Consider the following 11,808-nt stretch of genomic DNA (forward strand, 5'->3'; position numbering starts at 1 on the left):
GATGTAGAACAGAACTAAAGCAGAGATTTCTCTCCGTAGGCGCTTATCTTTTACAACTGAATGCACCCAGGCCAACCTGCCATCACGGAAGGTTCAGGCTTATCAGCTCTGGATGCTGAAATCTGTACAACCCAAAAGCAAAACAAGCACTTCCAAGGTAGTGCATACACGCACCCTGTCCTTGCTAACTCCAGAAGACAGTCTGCCAAGCCTATTCATAAGGTCAACATTAAAGAGCGATGAATTTTTGACCACAAAGGAATTACTAACTAATTTAATGGAATCACCAAACTTCTGGTAAACAAAGGAGAGAGGATGAAGATACTACTTGTCATCCTTTTGTCTCCTGACATTTCACAAACCGAAGTCCTGTCAACAACAAATCCGACCAAAGGAAGTTATTGTGGGAACCTTTTTACTACTGTATATCATTTCCAACTTGTAACTTTACTCCTTTACAAAAACATCGCTGACTCAAAGCTGCCCTACTAATTACTCCAAATTATGTAGTAGTTTTTCTAACACATGCCGGACTCCAAAGTTTTTCACCAATAATTAACATTACCCACTACAATAAATTAGGTCAACGATGAGTACAATTTATGTATTTTTTTAATTAGTAATTAAATAAATCAGAGATTAAAAAAACTAATAAGTGAACGGATAAAACATAACAGATAAGTACTAGACAAACTTTATTGCCCTCTCTGTCTCAAAATTTTGCCACCCTACCAACCTACTGCAAAGGCAGCAACACTGTATTTGGCATCACTCTAGCTCTCAAAGAAACACCTTCCGGTGAGTTTGTATTCCACTAACATGATGCTAACATCACTAGCACCAATTCATTATCATCATTGCCTACTCAAGCATATTATATAAATTACTCCTATCCTTACACTTCTCACAAATTTCTTCAGATGTATCAGTAACACCTTGCTACTCTGTATTAAAATTCAGGTGTATCTCACAAAATTAAATACATGTAGCTTCACCATTATTTAAATCTTAAGAAAACAAAAGATCCTAGCCAAGCAGTACTGCAAAAATATCCACTAACTTTCAGAGGAATTTTGCCAGCATTGCAGGACCAAACACAAAATAATGGAACAGGCTGCAAGTTCTGTTTGACACAATTTTACTAAGAATGTTGGAAGTAATTATATTCATATAGCTTCACAGAGATTTTACAGCTAAATCTTTTTACCTAAAGAGCCTAATACCACAACCTCTCCTGGCAATCAAAATAGACTATCGTACCACACAGCATCAAGATGTCCAACTCTATAGTATGAAAGTTCATTGTTAAATCCTACCTTTACCAAAGTGCAGAAACTGTTATTGACTTGAACAGGATAGGGAATTTGCTTGTAGGAGTCTATGAATGTCCAGTCAAAGATATTTTTGTAACTAAAGAAGTATTTTATCTCAGACAAATGTAGGGAAAAACCTTTCATAAGCAGCTTCGGAAACTGTGTTCATTAACATAACTAATTTTAAATGGAAAAAAAATCAAAATTAGTCTACCTCTGTTGTTACAGAAGATTGTGCATTGCACTCTCTCTTCTACAACATTAACAAAATAGTTTTGGAAACTCCAATCTCAAGGTGAATCAGAGTTCACAGCTGTCACCACGGACTCAATTAAAGACTGCCAGCATGCAGAGATGCCAGTTAACCAGGGGTCTACATTACTTTCAAGAACATCTCTTTCATTCCTAATGCTTCTACAGAAATAAATAACATCACTCTCAAACCAGCAGAAATTGACAACAGCCATTGCAAATAAAGACATATTTTCCATCTAAGTGAACTATTTTAGCTGTCTTTGAAAGACAAGGAACAAGAAACTTCACAAACTTTTAGGACTTTTGTGAACAGACTATGCTCAAAATGAAACACCGAGCCATGAAGACTGATAATTGATGTCAGCAACTTAGTCTCTGTTGAATACTGATTTGAGTCTAAGCTAAATAGTTTTTGCCCAAACTATACAGTATCATGTCTTGCTGTCAGGGAAGGGTAACCCCAGCTGTTATTTCATGCTACTCTTTCTTGACACTCTACACGTGTTTTGTTTTAACGCAAACCAAACACAAAATACATAAATACAGAGATTGGACCATTTACCTTAAAGAAAAAGAACAATATGCAGGAAAACCCCACTATCTAATAAGACTAATTCTGATAATCCTGATCCTGTCCTGTAATTTCCTTTAAACATAAAGCTTTCTGCCTAAGTGCAGATACTACTCTATGGGAAAACCACTCATTAAATAATATTATTACAACAAAAGTAGGCATTTTGCTCTACTAAATTCTATGAGATTGTATCATGTCTTACAACACGTAATTGGACATTTCTTTCAGCTTTTTCAATTGCTTATTATAAAACATCCAGTATTACTCCATATTCATAAATCACTTGATAAGTACTGCATCCAAGCTCTGACAATCCACCACCAAGTCCAGCTGAGGAAAATTCCAGGCACACTACTAGGGTTTGGGGAGGTGGGGAAGATTAAGTTAGCCCCGTCAGGCCACCAGCAGTACTAACTTCTGTAGCCAAAAACAGCTAAATTTCACTATAAATTACAGAAAATAATCTGGGTCTTTTCTGCGTTGTTTTGGTTTTGGGTTTTTTTTTTTTTGGTAAGAATTTTCTTACAAAAAAGGTCAAAGCCTACTTTAATGCATTACCTTTAAAATGCTACCTGACACTGTAATTTCAATTCCCTTTAGCTCCTCTAGTTTTCACTTTTCTATTATACTGAACTATGCATGCAAATTACCTAACTGCTTTCCTTTGTATGGAATTTCTGATGAAAGACTATCAAAAAAAGAAACTTTCTGTAGCGATCAAACCTTGAGTTCCTCCTGCATGACACAACAGCAATTAAAGTATACCTTTCAAAAAATACTGTTCATTCTCCCCCCCCCGCCCCCCTCTCCCCCTCTGGCAGCTTACATAAATCAGAGATTTTAGTCAGAGCAGCAGCAGTTTATTACAACTTAAGTCATAATGAAGTGAAGTTACATTTTTAAGAACAGAGATATTTTTTACAATTGTTTTTGCACAGGCTGATATTTCTTGTGTATAAGACTTGCATTTTTCAGACTCTGCAAGTGTATTAGGACAGAACTGTCAATCAAAAGAAAAAACAAAACAAATAATTTCTGTTAAACACAAAGTGAGGTGCAACAAAACAGACCCATGTGTGCATGAAGTGGCCATAAACTCATTATTAACTACATTATTATATTACCTAAGGTTTCATTTTTAGAATGAACTTTCCTACTCCGACACAGGTAGAACGTGCATAAACAAACCCAGAAAAATGGATACGACCACCGCACAAACTAGCCGTATCAGCATAACCATGTACCAGGGGAATTTATATACACCATATTACTTCAAGAATATTAACATCTAAGTAGCACAATTTTTGGTAGGTACACCTTGAGAACCCGCTACCCTCCCCCGTGCAGAGAAAGTAGAGAAGAAAATCACTTACAGGTTTCTCTTACTCATATGTAAGTCTATGAAAAAAGGCAATATTCAGTTTCAAGAAACAGTAAAAGGGGCATGCTCACAGCAGAACAAGGAAATACAGAAACACAAGCAATGCTGTGACCATAAACAGTTGTGGTCCACATTCTGCCTGGACTATGGAGAACAGAGTGACCGTTTTGCAGCTGTACAAAAGGCAAATGAAAATAAGCAACCAGAATCCACAAAACTTCCTCAGAGCAAGAAAAAACTCTTATGTTTAAACCGTATTAATGATGGTGAGAAATTAATCACAAGACAAGTTAAAAAAAAAAAAAAAGGCAAGAGACTTTTAATTTGACAGGCAAAGTTGCATAGGATACTTGTACATCTTCTGGTTATTTCACATTGGGGATTTGGAAACACTGCATCAGATTGTTTCCTCTACCCATACCCTCTCACCCCTCTCCCATGCTTTGTGAGAGAGATTTCTGGGGACAAATCTTACTGGGAGCAACCTACTACAAAGGAGTGGTTAGGGTAAAGTCAACTGTTTAGTTTACAAACAAAAGTTCAGAATGCTAAAATAAAAGCTATTTTTGTGCCTTCCACCAGCCATTTCCATCAAAAAAAAAAAAAAATCAGATGCTTCCAGAGATTAACATAATTCTTAAATTCACTGATGATTTCTTAAGGTCCAGGTAGGGGTTTACTAGTTGTATCATGGAAAAACTTCTAGTACTTCTATTTACAATGGATTTTTGCTCTCAGGCAGTCAGACCAGCACTTTTACAGTTCCTAATTGCACTTGAGAATGAAAAATATGGCCGCAATGAATCACTTTTTAATGTTTCCTGCTGAAACACAACAGTTGTTGCTAAGTATTATTAAAAAATGTTTAAGCCCCAAAAAGACAAAACAAAACTGTAAAAAGTTGCTATTTCCTATTAGAATGGCATAGCCAGCTTGAATCCTCCATTCTTCTGTGATAATTCTGTGCTACTTTATTTAACTGCAGCATCCAAAATTACTGATTGAAATACATGAAAAATACTACTCTCCCTTTTTCACCTAGCTTACGCTTCCCCTTGCTGTTTCTTCACTTCTTCAGGAACTGCTAGATAATTCCTTCTACTGAAGGAAAAAAAACCCACACAGTTAATTTACAGGAGAAAAACCAAATAACTTCAAAAATAGTTATTTTAATCTCTAACTTACTAATTCAGAGATGCTGTTTAAAAAGTCTGTTAAGAAAAAATAACCCGCCTCTTTAAATAAAAGATGTTTTAAGCAGTTTCCTCATAACTTATCAGATGTTTTTCAAATAACAAAGGTATGCAGCCTCTGCACTCAACACTTCTGACGAGCTCCCAAAAGTATTAGCAATTAACCCTTACCGAAGACTTTAACACATCAGATCTAATTATTATTAAGTAATTATTGGTACTTTCAGGAGGACCAATAATTTAAAACCATGCACTGTTAGGTTCACCTCTTCTCAATGACTGAATTAAGGTGGATAAACCATTTTCCACTCTTTACCCTGTGTGAAGGCCATTGACACGAAGAACCAACTTTTACTGGGCCTGATTTATGTTAGAACCTAAGAGGGGCAGAGAAAAGGCTCTGGCAATTTACTTGGAATTCTTATGCAGACTCAGGCGAGACATCCACGGAAGTAGTGCTCACTGAGCTCTGCTTACAGAGCTGGATGGATAACTATCAATAGCACTGACCATAGCTTATTACAAAGCCCCACCATTCTCAATTTTAAAAGACGGCTTGCCATATTTCATAATTGAAGTCAGATAACTGTGACTTATGGAGTATACAGTAATACTCTTAAATAGGAAGCGTTTTCTCTTTGATGAGTAAGTATTGCTGTATTTCACTAGGTATAGTACTACTGCCAGACACAGAGCTCCTATATTCCCATTGCCTCACTCGATATGTTTAAATTTCAGAAGTAGTAACTGCCTCTGTTGCTGACTCAATAACGGTAAGGAGAGGTACATGCAAAATGGTACTGAACGCTTTCACTTTTGTTTAAATCCAATTCACCTTAATTATTTTAGAAATAAGCACCTAAATATTAATACACAAAGAAGTCTGGCAAAATGCCCAACAATAAATTTCCTGCTTTAAAAACTTCCAGCTCAGTTACAAACAGGCGGATTAGTGTCATAAGTTTATTCATATAACTGAGCCCAGCCAGTGGCATTAGAAATGGTTAAAAGTCAAAAAAGAATGGCCTTGCAGGGTGCCACCACATAAACCAAACGTGATACACTGCCAAACACTCAAGCAGACACATGTACCATTATTCAGCGAGGACCACATGAATGCATATGGCTCTCTGTTTTGTCTTCATAGTAACAAGAAGGTTTGTAAACAGATCTCACATATGAGGCAATCTAGTCACTTGAGAATCTAAAAATCTGCCTTCGTAAAGAAGTGTTCTGCACTGTTGCCACACAATTGGACTCAGATACACAATTAAAAGTCCTCTACATTTGTGCTTTGGGACAAGCGCTGTTCAGTTCTATTCCTATCCGCAGCAGCAATATCTTGACACGCCACCTCAGCCAGGATGCCTGCACCTGCTCTGTCAAATAGCCACTGGAAAACAATATCAACACAATTGCCTGTAAAACATTAAAAATTTAGATTGTCCTGTCAACAGAAGTAATGACACTCTGACTTTGTACCGTATCACTCCTGCCTTCGCACAGCTGAAAAACACAGTAACCTTACGTGTATTTACAGACGACAGCAGCAACTTTTTAAAACTCACATGGAAAAAAACCCTCTTAACCTAATCCACAGCACTAACAATTATTTTTTTAAGAACGAGGCAAAGCAAAAAACTCAGGAAGAAAGTTTCAGATCATCCATACCTGAAGTTTCAAAAGTATCTCCTGACCAGAAGGGTAAGGAAAGATTTAACATCTAACTGTAAATAAATATAACTCCCAGGTTATGGGGCATCTATCTAAGTACGTCCATATGTGGCAAACCTAACTAGGAGAGACTCTATCTTCAAAAACAGATGCACGTTTTTATCATGTCTGCGTATCATTTTCACTATCAAAATAGTGAGGATTCCGCACTGCGTCCTCATAACCCGAGGAGTAAATTCTTCTGGTAGCCGCTGGTAACACGCCACAACAACAGATTTAAGAACTGGGCCCTCTGGATCTGTACCTTGCCGGACCAGTGGTTCTTTCAGTTTAGTTAATGACGGTAATTACTCGGTGTCCCCACAATTCCCGGTGCCGAGCGGAGCCCCCTTGCGCCGGGAGCTGCAGGAACAGGGATGGGAGCCGCCGGCACCCGCAGCCACACACACCCCTACCCATTAGCAGTTTGCCTCCCACCCCCCCGGCCACTTGATTTACCTCTTCCACAGTAATTCCCAGGATAGATTTAGTAGGGGAGGAGCAACGCGGACGAGGGCAAACCGTGTTTTCTGTACTATTGAATAGCATGCAGAACCAGACAGGCTTTATATTAAAGTTGATTTCATTTTAAAATGAGAAGGAAAATTCTTTAGCCAAGTACTCCTGCTTAAACTCATTAGTATTTCCGTTTAATTTAAGAGAGTATTTAAGAATCATTCTAATTAAAAAAAAAAAAAAAGCCCTTTGAGTAGAAGTTTTAATGTCTGCGATTACCACGCGATGGAAAAAAAAAACAACAACAAAAACCTCACCACGTCAAAGCAACGTTTGACCATTTCTGCCAACTATTAAGAAAAAAAAATGAGAACTGTTTTTCTGGGAAATTAAGCCGTGCGGGCTTTTATCGTCGTCCCGGGCGAGCGGCGGCCGCCTGCCCGCGGAGACAAGGCTGTGCCCGCCCGCGACCCGCCACCTCCCCCCGCCCCGCGGGCACCGCCTGCAGCGCAGACACCGCCCCCCTCGCACCGCCCGGCCCGGCGGGGAGGTCGGCGCGGGGCATCACCCGGGCTAAACCGGGGCTTTCCCCTCCCTCCCCGCCTCGCTTCCTCCAGCGCCGGGGAGGCGGGACGCGGCGCCCCGCTCTGCCTGCTTGCTTGCTTTGCCCTGCCTGCCTGCCTGCCGGCCTTGCCTTGCCTGCCTCCTAGCCTTGCCTTGCCTGCCTCCTAGCCTTGCCTACCTGCTTGCCAGCCCTGCCCGCCTGCCTGCCAGCCCTGCCCGCTTGCCATGCCCGCCTGCCAGCCCTGCCTGCCAGCTCGCCCTGCCCGCTTTGCTTCCCCGCTCGCTCTCCTGCCTCCCGCTCGCCAGGCGCGGCCGTGCCGCTTACATAACCGCCGCCGGCCGCACACGCACCGCGTTACATAAGGGGCCGCGCCCCCGGCACCCCCCCCTCACCCCCCCCCCAACCCGCCGCCGGGCGGAGGGACCGGGAAGGGGGAAGGAGGGCCCCGGCGGCGGCGGCTCCGGCCGAGCCCCTCGTTAACCCCCTTCCTGTGGCGTTTACACGTCATGGAACATTCCCGGAACGGGCCAACGTCCCACCCACTTCAGGGAACAGGCACCGCACACACGCACCCCGGCGCGGCTCTCCCCGTGTCCCCGCCGCCTCCCCGCGCCCCGCACGGTGCCCCGGGGAGCTCCCTTCGCACGGTCCCGCGTGTCCCGTGTCCCCCCCCAGCACCGCAGGGCGCCGGAGGCTGCGGACAGACACCCCCCCCCCGCCCCCCGGGCGCGTCTCCCGGCGGGGACCGTGCCCATTCCCCGCCGCGGGAGGGGATTGCGCAAGGCTCCTCATCTGCATACACTCACAAGCTGGGTATTCCCCGCATTTCCTAACGGCGTGTCACCCGCAAAAAAGAAAAAGGCCTGTCCCCAGCCCCGTGTCTCCCTCCCGGTGCCGGTGAAGCCGCTGTCGCCACCGCGGTGACTTTCCCGGTGCGGCGGATCCGCATCCCCGCCGGCGGCGCCCTCCATTCACCCCCCGCGAGCGCCGCTGTCAGCCCCCCCCCCGCCCCGGCAAAGCGACCCTGCAGCCCCGCTCCCTCCCGCAGCCCCGCTCCCTTCCCCCCGCAGCCCCCCTTTCTTCCCCCCGCAGACGTCGCTGTCGCCCGGTGACACGGCGGCGAGGAGGGGGCTGCCCGCAGCAGCCGCTCACCTGGGAAGCCGGCGCGGAGGGAAGGAGGGCAGCCCTCCCGGTGCCCTTGTTGTTTGATGATGGTGATGATGAGGATGATGATGATGGTGATGATCCCGCCGGGCGCTCTCGCTGCTCCTTTGCTAAAGGCTCGCCTGCAGCGAGGTGGCTCGCGGTGCTTCTTTAGATAGATATAGATAGATATATAGAACGACAAGACAGCGATATTCCAGCGGCCGAGAGGCGCCCGTTTCACGCGTTCGTCTCGAGGCAGGTCATTCCTCTCCCTTTCCTTTTGGAGAGGATCCGCACCATCGCCCTGACAGCGGCGGCGGGGCCGGTGCTGCACGGGGAGGCCCGGGAGCGGCGGGCCGGAGCGGGAGGGAGCGCGGGGCGCTGCTCCGCCGGGCTATTCCTGGCACCACTTCCCAGAACAGAAGTTACGGGGGGGGGGGGGGAGGGGGGGGGGCGGGAGGGGGGGAAGCGGCGAGAGCGGAGCGAGCGCGGGGAGCGCGCCGCCCGTGACGTCACCGGGTCCCCCCGCGCGCCGCCGGCGGGAGAGAGCGAGCGAGCGCGAGAGAGAGAGAGAGAGAGAGACGGAGCGATCGGGGCGCGCCCCGGCGCGGGGTGATGGGCGCTGCCCGCCCCGCGGTGCGCGGCGCAGGGAGGGAGGAAAGGAAGGAGGGATGCGGAGGGCGAAGCCGCGGCCTCTCCCCGCCGGAGGAGATCGCCGCTCCCCCTCCCCCTCGCAGGGAACTCCCAGGAGAGCCGGTCCCGACTTGCCGTGCACCAGCCGCGCGTCCCGCCGGCCTGAGAATTTCCTCCGAGGGCGCGGGATCCTCCTGCCCCCTCCGCTTCCTTTTTATTTTTTTTTATTATTATTTTAATTTTATTCCTCCCCCGGCCCCTCCGCCCGCTCAGGATCACGTTATCTGTCAAGGAGAACAATAACCACGCCGGGGCTCCCGGGGCTTCGCGCCCCGCTCCCCGCCCGGCGCTTTAAAGGGGGGCGGCAGGGCGCTCGGAGGTGACCCGCGCTGCGCCGCGGAGAGGCGCGTTTATTCCGGCGGCCTTTCCCCGCCGACGGCGCCGGAGGGCTCTCCCGTCGCTGGGGGCGCCGCGACCGCCCGCCCGGGGTAACGGGGGCCCCGCGCCCCCGGCGGCGCCGCCCGCAGCCAATGAGCGCCCGCGACGTCCCGCGGCGGGCGGGGACGCGGCTCCGGCCCCGCAGCCCGCCCTGACCCCGGGGTAGCGGCGCCGCAGCGGGAATGCCCTGTCGGGGAGCCTCCCGCCAGGGTAGGTCCCACCCAGGAGGTTTCTGCACGATAGGGGCGGTGAAACACTGGAAGGGGTTGTCCGGGGAAGCTGTGGCTGCCCCGTCGCTGGAGCGGCTCAAGGGCAGGTTGCGTGAGGCTGTGAGCTGCCTGATCCAGTGGGAGGTGTCCCTGCCCAGGGCAGCGGGGTTGGAACTGGGTGGGCTTTAAGGTCCCTTCCAACCCAAACCATTCTGTGACTCTATGACTCTGTGATTCTACGTTTGGGCAGTGCGGGGACCCTTCCTTGGCTTCTCTGGTTTGGCTTCCCTGGGGCACAAGGGCACGTGGTCAAAAGCAAGTTTTTGCTTAAGTTTCTTAAGAAAATCTCTTAAGAAAATAGTTTTCTTTAGAGGAAGCCGTTCAACCGCATTCGAGCACTACCATAAGGTGATTTGAAAGTGATGCCAATTCTCAGCACTGTCACTGTGACATCAGAAATCATAGTAGCACCGAGATTATTGCCTTGATTCACATCAAGGGAAAAAAAAAAAATCTCAGCCTCATGGATGAGAAGGAAAGAGTGCGTGCATAAATCCTGGAAGCCGTAGGTGTTATGGCAGATGCCAGAGTAGACAAAGCCATTATTTCACAATTTTAGTGATCAAGAATTTTAAGTCATTCCTGCAGCTTTTAGGGAGTAATAACAACACGGTGCTTGGAGTTGGCAATACAGGATTGGCACCAGATCTATTAATATCCTGTCATCCTAATGTGGCCCTTCACCCCTGTTGACTTTGGTGGCCTTCATGTCGGGTTCACAGGGCTTCCTTGTGCTCAGTCCAGGAAGTGCAGGAAGGTCAGGATCTTTTGGGACGCACCTGAAGTGTTATGGGCATGAGTGTCTTGTGTGATGATAATTTTACAATAGCTGATGATTGCTGTTACGTAAAAGGCTTGCCCCTGCCGGCATGCCCAATACTAAGAGAACTGAACCACAGCTAACAGAGTTGCTTGCTCCTTGTTAAGGCTGTGAGCCTTTCTTTTCCTGGTTTTCAGTGTAAGTAATACTGTCATTCCCAACACAGAGTACTGTTTGACTGAAATTATTCTGTCTGAGTAAACATATTGACCTTAGGCTTGTGATCTTTATTTGATGTCATGTCAGAATAAGTCAATGGGAGACAGGAGTGCTTAGGATTTGTTTTAAATTGAGATTTTCCCATCCTGCCGCTTTCCACAGCAACCGCCTTTACCTCTGCCCCCAAATTGCAGCTGCCAGTATCTTCCCCTCTGGGAAGCTGCAGACTCCTGACCAGCACATTTGACTTCTTGCTGTATGCCAGTAAGGTCTGCTCCTCTCCTGCCTCTCACAAGACTTCAGAAGTTCATTTTTATTGTCACAGAGACCAGCCCACAAAAGCTACTGCAACAAGGGTCCATGGTCAAAATTATTTTAAAGAAAGTGTTTATTGATAGCTATTCTCAAAGCAAAGTAAACAAATGTTCTCTCTGGAACACTCTTCAAAATAAAGGCCTTTTCCCAATTATTTTGGTTACCTCACCAAGTTTTACTTTGTGTCTTTTCCCACATTCTCTTTCTCTTAGTAGTGCAGCATCTGAGACAGCCGTTTCCTTTGCTGTGACTCCACCAGCTACACGCTGGAGTTAAAACTCTTGTGCAACTTAGTTGTCCCGGGGAAAAGAGTGAGGATACATGTGTGCTCAGAGACCTCGACTGTCGTACCTAATTTGTTTGGCTCGAGCCCCAGAGCTGGTTTTGACAGGCTGCACAACTTGCAGCTGTGAGAGTCCCTAGCTTGGAGGAGATGCCCCCCAGCTAAAGAGACCCGGAGGTCTTTGCATGGTTCCTTCAGCCCATTCCCCCTTTGTGCACCATTGTAGGGAAATGGATGTAACTGAGTGCAGACTTACCTCCATCCTTGACCAATGTCCCTTTCTGGCCCCCGTGGT

The 11,808-nt window shown here is 46.8% G+C and overlaps 1 protein-coding gene across 4 annotated transcripts in view; it reads right to left on the reverse strand.

Moving 5' to 3' along the window:
- HIVEP2 (HIVEP zinc finger 2) overlaps nucleotides 1-9,019 on the reverse strand; it is a 138,768-nt gene extending 129,749 nt beyond the window's left edge. For all 4 annotated transcript variants that reach the window (XM_009571095.2, XM_054064070.1, XM_054064072.1 and 1 more), the window contains exon 1: nucleotides 8,603-9,019. The gene's annotated coding sequence lies outside the window, so the exon portion shown is untranslated. The remainder of the gene's footprint in view (nucleotides 1-8,602) is intronic.
- Between the last annotated feature and the right edge of the window lie 2,789 nt (nucleotides 9,020-11,808).

Source organism: Cuculus canorus, chromosome 3 (genome assembly GCF_017976375.1).
Source record: "Cuculus canorus isolate bCucCan1 chromosome 3, bCucCan1.pri, whole genome shotgun sequence".
Taxonomy (NCBI): Eukaryota; Metazoa; Chordata; class Aves; order Cuculiformes; family Cuculidae; genus Cuculus; species Cuculus canorus.